Source organism: Lupinus angustifolius, chromosome LG06 (genome assembly GCF_001865875.1).
Source record: "Lupinus angustifolius cultivar Tanjil chromosome LG06, LupAngTanjil_v1.0, whole genome shotgun sequence".
NCBI classification, from domain to species: domain Eukaryota; kingdom Viridiplantae; phylum Streptophyta; class Magnoliopsida; order Fabales; family Fabaceae; genus Lupinus; species Lupinus angustifolius.
This window is the reverse complement of record NC_032014.1, coordinates 15855001-15865885: the sequence shown is the minus strand read 5'-3', so window position 1 is coordinate 15865885 and position 10885 is coordinate 15855001.

Here is a 10885-nt window from a genome sequence, read left to right as displayed (position 1 = left end):
AGAATCTTCAAAGAAGCAAGTTTATAGGTGTGACCATTGTGCTGACAATCATGAGGCAGGCCATTGTAAAAATGAGGAGGTCCATTTTGTGGGCAATCCTCCAAGGTAGAACTTTCAAAATAATTACCATCAAGGTGGCAATAATCAGTTTCAGATGGTTCAACCTTGGAGACAAGATAATCCTCAAAAGCTACCATCTCAATTCTACCCAAGGAACAATCACTACCAACACAGGACAAAAGTGTTAAATTGGAAGACACATTAAATTAGTTCATGCAAATAACAATGTCAAACCAGAAGAATATTGATGCATCTTTCAGGAATATGGAAATTCAAATCGAGCAACTGGCCAAACAACTAGTTGAAAATCAGAAATCAACATTTTCAGCTAATACCGAAGTTAATCCGATAGAACATTGTAATGTTATCCTAAGGGGTAAGCCAAGTTCAACTGAGCAGTAGAAAAAAGATGGTGAATTCTGGTTTGGTAGGTAACATGCGTCAAGCTAATGACGCTAAAAGAGCGCTTGCTAGGCGGCAACCCAATACATTTTGAATATATATACTATGTTTTTCCCTTCATCTTTTTCTTCTATTTATTACATTAATTTTTTATATATATATGCCAAAAAGAAGAACAATTTTTATAATCAAAGTAAAAATTAATTTTTTTCTTTGAAAATAAAAATTCTTCGAGTTTTGGGAATAAATCAGAAAATTTTCAAAAAAAGTATGGGAAATTATAAAAATTTAAGAATGGGTTATTGGGCCAAGTCAAAATTTCGTAAAAACTCAAAAAGGGCCCAAACCAAGACCATATCATGGCCATGGCTCAACCATACTCGACCAAACCTTGAAAAAAGACCCACCGCCCAACGTGGGTAACCATGCGCTTAGCACAGGTCTGACATGACCATGTGGTATAGGGGACAAAATCCCCTCAAGAGAGGATTCTCTCTTATCCTCATATCTTTTGAATAAATCAAACTTTTGACCAAAGATTATCATTCTATTTAAACCCCACAATGTTTTGATTTGACAACACCAAGTCATTTTCAAAGTTTTTCAAATCATAAAAGCTTTCAAATTTCCTAAAAACTCTCTCATGTTCTTCTCCAAGTTTTTCACCATCATCTAAGTTTCTTCTTTCTCTTTACTTTTCATTATCTATTTCTTACTTTTTGAATCCTTTTGTTTGGGAATATGTTTTTAAACACATGAAAATAAATTTTTAGAAAACCCAACACCAAAAGTTTCAAAACGTCACAATTTTGTTGAGATGTGCATATGCTTATTAATTATGTTTAAACTTGAATAGATGTGTTTGTTCATGATTAAAATGATAAAAAATTCCTTGACACATCTCATATGATAAAAATCTAGATCATGAAAACTTGAAAAAACAATTTTTGAAACTTTCTATCATAGTGTTTTTTATTGAACCACATATCTTTAGACGAACATGCCTTTCAAAACTTTTGTGAAAATGGAATGTTTGAAAAGAGGGGTTGTGTTGGTTAAAGTGAAACATTTTCAAAATGGTTCAACCAAAAAGAATGAGATATGTTAGAAACATGAGTAAAAATTCAAAGTTATGAATTTCTTAGCAATTTGTTTTACAAATCAAACACTTTGAAAACTCATGTTGGCCGAACACTATAAATGAAAATTGGCATGAAACTTGTTCAAAACCCACCAACAATGGAGACATCGTTAAATAGTCAAACTTGACTACACTTTTTGAAACTTGTGCACTTTTGAATGAGGCATCAAATTTTTTGTTTTTGTTTACTTTGAACTTAAGTAACAAATTTGAAGCAAAAATGAAAAAAGTAAAATGCATGCTCTAAACAAATTCCAATCTTGATTTTTATGACTAACTCCTTGGTTTGGAAAAAATATTTTGTTGGAATTGAAATTTTTTGTAGGAGTTTATCAAGAAGAGGAAATGAAGCCACTAATGAAGACAAGAGCACCAAGTTTGCTTCCAATGATGACAAGAAAAAGTTCAAGGAAATAACTCTAAAAAGTGCAACCAATATGGAAAAGATTGTCAACTTGGATGAAGATGAGTTTGGAGGCTTCACTTTCATAGTGGAGAGGTACGGTTGGTAAAAGCTTGCTCAACCCCAAAAGATCTTTTCAATGGATGTGGTGAAACAATTTTATTCCAACTCCATTATTTCAAGTGAGACAAGGATGAATCGGTATACATGAGTGAATGGGGCCCAAGTTTTTTATGACAAATACATGATAAATGATTACTTGGGCAACCCGTAGACCCCATTTTCAACAAATGGTCATGACTTGTCCACCTATCAATTGAAGCTGAGTGCTGCGTATACGGGGGAAGGAGAAGGACATGATGAAGCTTATGTTAGAAAAAGCTTATGTTTAGAAGGCTTGGAGCTCAACCAATGTGGGCCAATCTTCAGACTTTGTATGACCCAAATGTCACAAATTTGGGCCATTTTTGTGTTGTTCAACATATGGCCTTCCTCACATGTCTTTGATTTGCCAACCCCCAAAGCAAAACTCATCAGTTCTACATATGATGAAGACTCCATTGACATTGTTGTAGTCATCTCTAATGCTATTCATTATTGCATCACGATGGGAGTTCTTTCAATGATTTTTCCTTCATTGATCACTGACCTTTACAAGTATCAAATGGTATTTGGGCCTTATAAGGAGGTCACAACCTTGAAGACTGAAATCAATACATCATATATAAGCACTTACTGCAAGGAGAAAAGCATCTCGCAAGCTCGGGCTGAGCTTAGGAAACAATTTGGCAATTTGGGCCAAGATCAACAAATTACTCATGGGACGACAATGACCTCCAAGATAGACGCCATCATACAAGATAAAAAAAATACAAAATCTACAACAAAAGGCGTGCTATGGAGGCATCAAAGGGATCTACAAGAGTTTGCATAGCATCTTTGAAAAAGATCCAACTTCAGAGGAGGTTCCTATGAGGAATTTGTGGCAAGCACTAAGTGGTCCGAGTGAAGATTACAAGACACAAGTGAGGAGGAACAGAAGGAGGAAGATGAAGATTAAGAAAGCTCTTTCCGGTTTTCTCTTTTTCCTTACATGCATTTCTAAGTTAATTATCTTTCTTTTTAAATATTTGGTATTATGTTTTAATGTTGCTATTATGTTTTAAGTTGTTACCATGTTTTTAATTTATGTTATGTTTTGTGTTTAATTAAATTTGTGTTTAGAAGTTATTCTTTAAAAAAAATTATATGCATCAAACATCTCCTTAAAACTAATTTTTCCATTAGCTTGAGGTAACACATAAGCGTCTGGCAGTTTGCACCCAGCAACTTGGTCAAGTTGACTTAGCCACCAAGCAATAGTGACATCATGCATGACCTCACTCCAAGTAGCCCCCATAGGCTTTTCAGAGGTAGCTCACAATAGTCGGGCCAATAGCTCACAACTAGTTTGGGTGAGTCAGCCCCAAGTAGGTGACTAAGCTGCTTGGCCAAGTGACCAAACCCATGCTGAAAGGTTTGGTCAGCAGCTTGGTGGTGGAAGAGAGGAGCTTGACGGTGGAAGAGAGGAGCTTGGCGATGGAAGAGAACTCCTATAAATAGGAGGCACTTCAAGGCTTAATTCATTCAACTCATACACATTTTTCATACTCCACATTCCACTTTTCTCTAGAATCCGAAATTCACTCCTTTTCTACTTTTTCTTTGTAATTTCTTGGAGGATTTCTTCTCCAAATTAGTTTAGGTAAGTGTATTTTGTAGTTTCTCCTTAATTCAAGAGGATAAAGAGTAATCAAATGAGATGTGAAAGTTCATTTTGCAATCTCATTTGTGCATGTAAAGTGTCTTAAATCCTTGGAATTAAGATGGCTAATGCTCCTAAATTTTAGTTGAATTTTGGCTCACTAATATTTCTTGTAATTTCTTGTTTCATTATATTGAATCATATTTAAGTTATTACTTTCACAATTTCAATTCTTTAGAAAGTGCTTAATACGGTTTTAGCTTGATCACCTAAAACTTTATTTCAAGATCCAAAATGCTTCTTTTTAAAGTCTTGAAAATGAACTAAAAAGTAGTAATACAACTTATTTCATTTTACAAATCAAAGCATATATTTTAAGCAACTTGTAATCAAGGCTAATCAATGTTTACGGAGCCTAAAATAAGTCATCACAACTTATTTCGTCGAATGGCAGTTTTCTATTGATTAGTGTATTTTGCAAGGTTTGAAAGTCACTTTTTCTCGGCGGGGGACTGGGGGAAATTTTATGAACTGATGTTTGGAATAACCAAGATATAACACATAACTTTTATAAACGTTTTTCATACAAACATGTTAAGAAATATTTCCATCATTCAAACTAAATTTTCTCCTCAAGAATTTGTGCATAATATTTGTTTATGTTTATTTATGTTTACTTGTTCAAAGTCCAGAAACAAAATCAAACCAAAACTATGTTCAAAACTTTAGTAGTAATATAGCATGTTTATAATAATATTCTATTAGACAATTCCTTGTGGTTTGACATAATCCTATATTATACTACAATTGAATCTTGAAAGATATGCAAATGTAAAATAGTAAAGTGTTAACTTATAATTTATTTGTTGACAAAGAAAGAAACCTTGAATAAATCTGCAATTTAATTAATAAATTGTATCTTTGTGAAAAGGAAAAATACACAGTTATAATGAGTGATCTAATTACTAACTTTTACTTTATGTCAATTGCTTTCTGCAACTAACATTTATTTTCTGTCATTTACATTTCCGCAACTAACATTTATTTATTACTTTATTCTTTATACCAACCCTTCGAAAGAAGTGGTACAGTTAAATTATAACTTTATTGTTTTATTTATTTGTTCTTTACCAACCTTCCCTAAGGAAGTAGATTGGTTAACAAAGGAAAACAAAAATAAATATCACTCATTATCACTTGTGTTAAATTGCTAAATTCATATCATTATGTCGGCGTTGGAATTTACTCCAACAAAGTCGAGATGGTATGAAATTGTTAATAATTCAATAAAGCTAAGTTTTTTATTAAAGGAACATTCTTGAAACCATTATTCCAGCGTTGGAATTTATTCCAACAAAGTCGAGATGACGAGCAAAGAATCGACCTGTCATTAAATAAATCAATCAGAAACTTGCCTCATTAAATAGCAAGAAAAACTCTTTCAACATTGGCATTGAAGAAAGGCTATGTCATGAATGATGTCACAAGCTAAGCAACCAGCCAAGCCTAACTTAAGGGCCAAGTACATGACTTCATGCATGACATAAGTAAAGACAAGCCAAGTAGGAGGTGTCATTATGCATGAGAACATAGCCCACAATAGGCAGACCAACTAGCCGCCCAAGGGATTAGAATTGAAAGCGATGGGCACACCAAACAAGAGGTTCACTTGGCCTATAAAAGGAGAACCATTCTCCACACTATTCATCATTGTACATACCATTTCAGTTTCCTTATTTTCTTAGGCTTTCTTTGTCATTTTATATGTATCATCATTTAGAACCAAAAGCATCAAATCTTTAGATGGATGGCTAATGCTCCTAAATCGGTTTGAATATAGTATAATTTCTTTCATTCTTTTGTATCTTCTTCATTTATACAAGTCAATACTTTGGTTACATTCATCCTTTAAAAAGTTCTTAATGTGGTTTTAGCTTGATCACCTAAAACTTGATTTAAAGATCCAAAAGTGCTTCTTCTTAAAGTGTTGACAAGTGAACTAAAATTAAACATACACTTTAGTTCACTTGTCACACTAGCATCTATTTTAAACAACTTGCATTTAAGGCTAATAAATGTTAATGAATCTAAAGTAGGGTGTGGCCAACTACTCCGACGAGTGATAGTTAACTATTGATTAGTATATTATACAAGGTTTGAAAATCATCTTTTCTAGGTTAGGACACTCAAGGAAAGGTAAGAATCTGGTGTGTGGTTTAACCTAGGTATAACACATGCATAAATTATCATGTTGATATTGTTTAAGAAATTACTCCATCATTCTAACTATATTCTCATCTTGAATTTGTAAATATGCAGTTTCTTTACTTTTAAATGTTTATCACTTTTATAAAATTACAAACCAACTATTTTTTTACTTTTTAATATTGATAAAAGATACAAAGTACGATTACATTTCTATTAAGCAATTCTTTATGGTTTGACATAACCTTATACTATATTACAATTGAATCTTTAAAAAGATTTAATAGTAAATATAGTAAAGAGTTACTTTCTAAATTTTGTTTGTTGAAATAGAAATCCAATTGGATAATTACAATCCAATCCAATCCAATCCAGGGGTTGCCACTATGTAAGGAGTAGTTTATTTCAAGACTAACACACATTAATGCATAAGTACAATCTAACTCATAGATTGAAACTATGTTAACGGTGTGATGTACATATTGTTAACATCTAACATGCTAACATTTTAACATGCTAACTTACTAACAATTTATTTATTGCTTTATTTTTTTTCATTATTTTATTTATTCATCACTCTAACTTCAATCTTAATACCAACCTTTCATAAAAAATGGTGTGGTTAAACTCAACCTAAAAATGGAGTTAAAATGAATCAAACTACTCTTATAATCACACTAAATATTTCAATAAATTGATGCCATAAAAGTGGACCTTTTTGTTGAGAGAAAAACCTCTTGAATCATCACTTTCAACAAAATGGCCTTGTTGCCAGAGAAATACTAGATAACATAAATTCATATTTATATCTTATATCAGTAGTAATTGTAAATACAATTTTCTTTCATCTTGGTATAAATTTATTTTTCTATTTTCTACATTCTTTGTTTTATTTTTCTGTTTTGTACATCTAAAAGTTAAAAAATACAAAAACAAGAAAAAAAGTTGGAACTAGTGGAGTCAACCCACTAGTGAAGAATCTCATATTGTTGTTATAAATATTTTAGGAGATAAGGAGATACCCATCATCAATCTTTTCAAAAGAATAACATAATGATGGATTGGAATGAGCAAGGATTAGTGGCTGAACTCTCAAAAGAAAAGAAGAAGTTGAATCTTCAAAATCCCATACAAAGGAAGATACTTTTATCTTTAAAGGTTAAGTATTCACCATGCAATTTTTATGAACATATTTTATTTTGTGATACTTTAACCAAAATCTTCATAAAAATGCCTTAGTTGATGATTTTTAATTTGTGATATGAATTTTTAAACTAAGAGCATGCTTGCAAACATTTCTCAATCTCTTTACAAAAACAACAAAAGTTGTAAAACACAAGAAAAACTCCAAAAAGAAAGGAGTAAACCAAAAAGAGATTGAGATATATAATGAAAAAGCTAAAAAGTTCAAAAAGTTCAAAAGCTAAGATGTTTAGGAAAAGAAGAATAGGAAAAAGTCAAGAAAATAAGTGCTTATTTGAAAAATTCAAGTGTTGCTTTGTTAACTTAAAATTCTTTGATTATCTAGAAATACCATGATTCTTTGAAAGCCTAGCCTCATTACAACAAAAAACAAGACCTTAACGATCCTTGATTGAAAATACTATTTAAGAGAATAGGTGAGGCAAAAACCAAGTTCAAATAACTACAATTCATTGGTGAAATACTTGTGAAACACGTACCCCTAGAAAAGTTCCAATTTTGAACTTGTGTTCACATAACACTTTCTTTGATTAAAAAAATATTTGTTTAGGTGTATTTAACACATTTTCATGAACATGAGCACACATCTTTAGACTTGAAACATTATGTGCAAAAACTCACATGTTTATAAAATCTCATTAAACAAAATGATCATGCAAAGCAAAACTTAAATTTTGTCAATCAAGTATTCTTCATTTTCTTCTTTATGTGATTATGGTGTCTTCATCAAAACCATGTCAAGATCAGGAGCAAGATCTTATTCACAATAGGTGGTGCTATTGTATGTATACAATACAATAGTGTTCATTAAAGTGAGTGTTGTTGTATTTGATTAATATAACAACGCATATTTTAGACAGCATTGTTGTATATGATTAATACAACAGCGCACATTACAAACATCATGGTTGTATATGATTAATACAACAACGCTCTATGTAAGCTACATTGTCATATATCTATATTGTTGAGAATATTTATGAACAATACAACATCACACATTTTAGCCTATACTGTTATATGTATGAAATATGTAACAACACTCGTTGAAGGTGATGTTGTTGTATGTCATACATACAACAGTGCCCACAAAAGCGTTGTTAATTATGACTATATACTAGTGCACTCACATAGAAAGCGCCCAAAAACGTTGTTATATATCTGAAACGCGCGTTATTGAACGTCAACTCTAGCATAGTAAAAGTGTGGGATAATGATATGACAAATGTGAACCATAATATTTATTATTATTAGGCTCAAAAGTGTTTCATAGTGTAATATAGTATCTTGAAAATGGGTTTGAATCCCTAGAAGGTCTTATATAATGTAATTTTAATGAATAGGACTCTCAAAGGTGTGGGATAATTGTATGATGATTGTGAACCATGGTATTTGACAACATAAGAATCAAAAGCATTTAATAGTTGTGAACACCCAATTTTGTCCCACTTTTACTTTCTATCTTTGGCGCAATACTCATTAAGAAAAGAGCATCATTTTATGATTTGCAAGAGCATTCGGGTAAATAATATACAACATCAATATTATTATTAGAATATGTGCCTAAAATTTTTTTTTATAGTATGTATTCCTCCAATGTTAGCAAAAGAGTGCTCAACTTTTATTGCGCATCTATTGTTACTTTCCCAAAAACGTTCATGCGTTTAAGCGCACATACACATCACACTGGTAACAAAACAAAAAAAAACTCATCAAGAGGACGCATACACAGAATGCTAGATGATAATGATGTATTCACTCCTTTATACAATTCATAAGTCAAGAAACTAAAGCACCACCAGGTTTTAATGAATCATGACTAGCACAAAGATTTGGTATGTAAAGATAAACATTATACTAAGCAGAATGGCAGAGTCTCCCTGTATGCTGACGTGAACCATCGCGAGAAAGAATAGACTGTGTCTGTGAATAAACATGATCCGGGATCCTGAAAATAACAGAAAGCAGATTTTTATACTAAGGTCCTGAACTCGTTTTCCTTGATTTGACATAAGCTCAAAACTAACAGAACGTTTCAGCCATAATGATTGAAAATGAAATTATCCAAGGATGACAAATTTTAGTCTAGTACTGTTGTAGTAGCATTGGAGCTTTGGGAAGGAAAACATGTTCAGTCAAGGTGTGATATATGCAAGCAAATGTCATTTTTAGAGCTATACAGCAGCATGGGAACCACATGAGTAATTCAAATGAAGTTCTTAATTTTAAAGGACCCTTCAAAAATCCATTTTTTGCTAAAAGTAAGCATTCTATGACACCATATAAATAGGAAAAGATTACCTATCAGTTAGCCATTATTCATCAGGTTCTGGAACCTAACAAGTTTCTTAGTTATTACAACTTCAAACAATAAGACACGTATTACCAGATGCTTTGGAGCATTATGAACAACTTCAGCAGATTTATCTAGTCCTACACTTGCCAAACGAAGCTCCTTGGAAGCTCATATGTTTCTGAATACTGCTATCAATAGAAAAGATCAGTACATTAAAAGGAAAGAAACAAAATATGTGTGCATGACATTCCTTCATCACCCAATAATATGGTGCCAGGACATTATCCGTGATAGCATGTTACAGAACTAAGGCATTAATAAATGGATTTTATATTATTTTTCCAAAATGACTAAAGAACACCAAAGGATGCAAATCAGAATTCATGGTATCACGTGGATAATTTATAAGGCAGTAAGTGGCAATTATAGAGGAGAGTAATCAGAGGACACATTTTCTTACACACTTTTCAAATATGAATCAGCATCATTCCAAGTAAATGGCAATCAATGGATAAAATATGGCATTATTGACATAGTATTATTGACATTTCGGTTACAACTAGCTAAAAGGCAGCAATCATGAAGCAATCAAAATAAAGTCAGGATAATATCTCACCTCTATATTTTCTATATAAAATTATAAATATAAGGAGTTATTTTTGCATCATATTTTTTGTGATTACGTTTATAAGTATTATATAAAGTCATAAGGATTTTTTAGCATATCTCTTAAATGCTTATGTTTTATTTTAGATTAATGTTCATTGTGTATAAATATTTGAATATATTTTTAGCATTCAAATATTGTATAATTAAATGTTATTTATTTGATTATGTTTTAGCTAATAATCATTGTATGAAAATAACTCATAAATTAAAAACACACTAAGTTAGGATATGACATATATTTTTTCTTATAAATTTAATCAAAATAATAAAAAGAGTCTAATAATTGATTTGTTATATTACTAATTAAAATACATATATTTTTCATGAATATATATACCATTGTTATCTTTTAATTAAATAATATAATGATAGTAATTAAATACATGTGACCCGTGCATTCGCATGGCTAAAAACACACATGTTACCCGTACATTCGCGTTACTATGAAAACACATATTACCCATATATTCATTATTTGATTATGTTTTAGCTAAAATCATTGTATGAAAATAACTCACAAATTAAAAACACACTAAGTTAGGATATGACATATATTTTTTCTTATAAATTTAATCAAAATAATAAAAAGAGTCTAATAATTGATTTGTTATATTACTAATTAAAATACATATATTTTTCATGAATATATATACCATTGTTATCTTTTAATTAAATAATATAATGATAGTAATTAAATACATGTGACCCGTGCATTCGCATGGCTAAAAATACACATGTTACCCGTACATTCGCATTACTAAG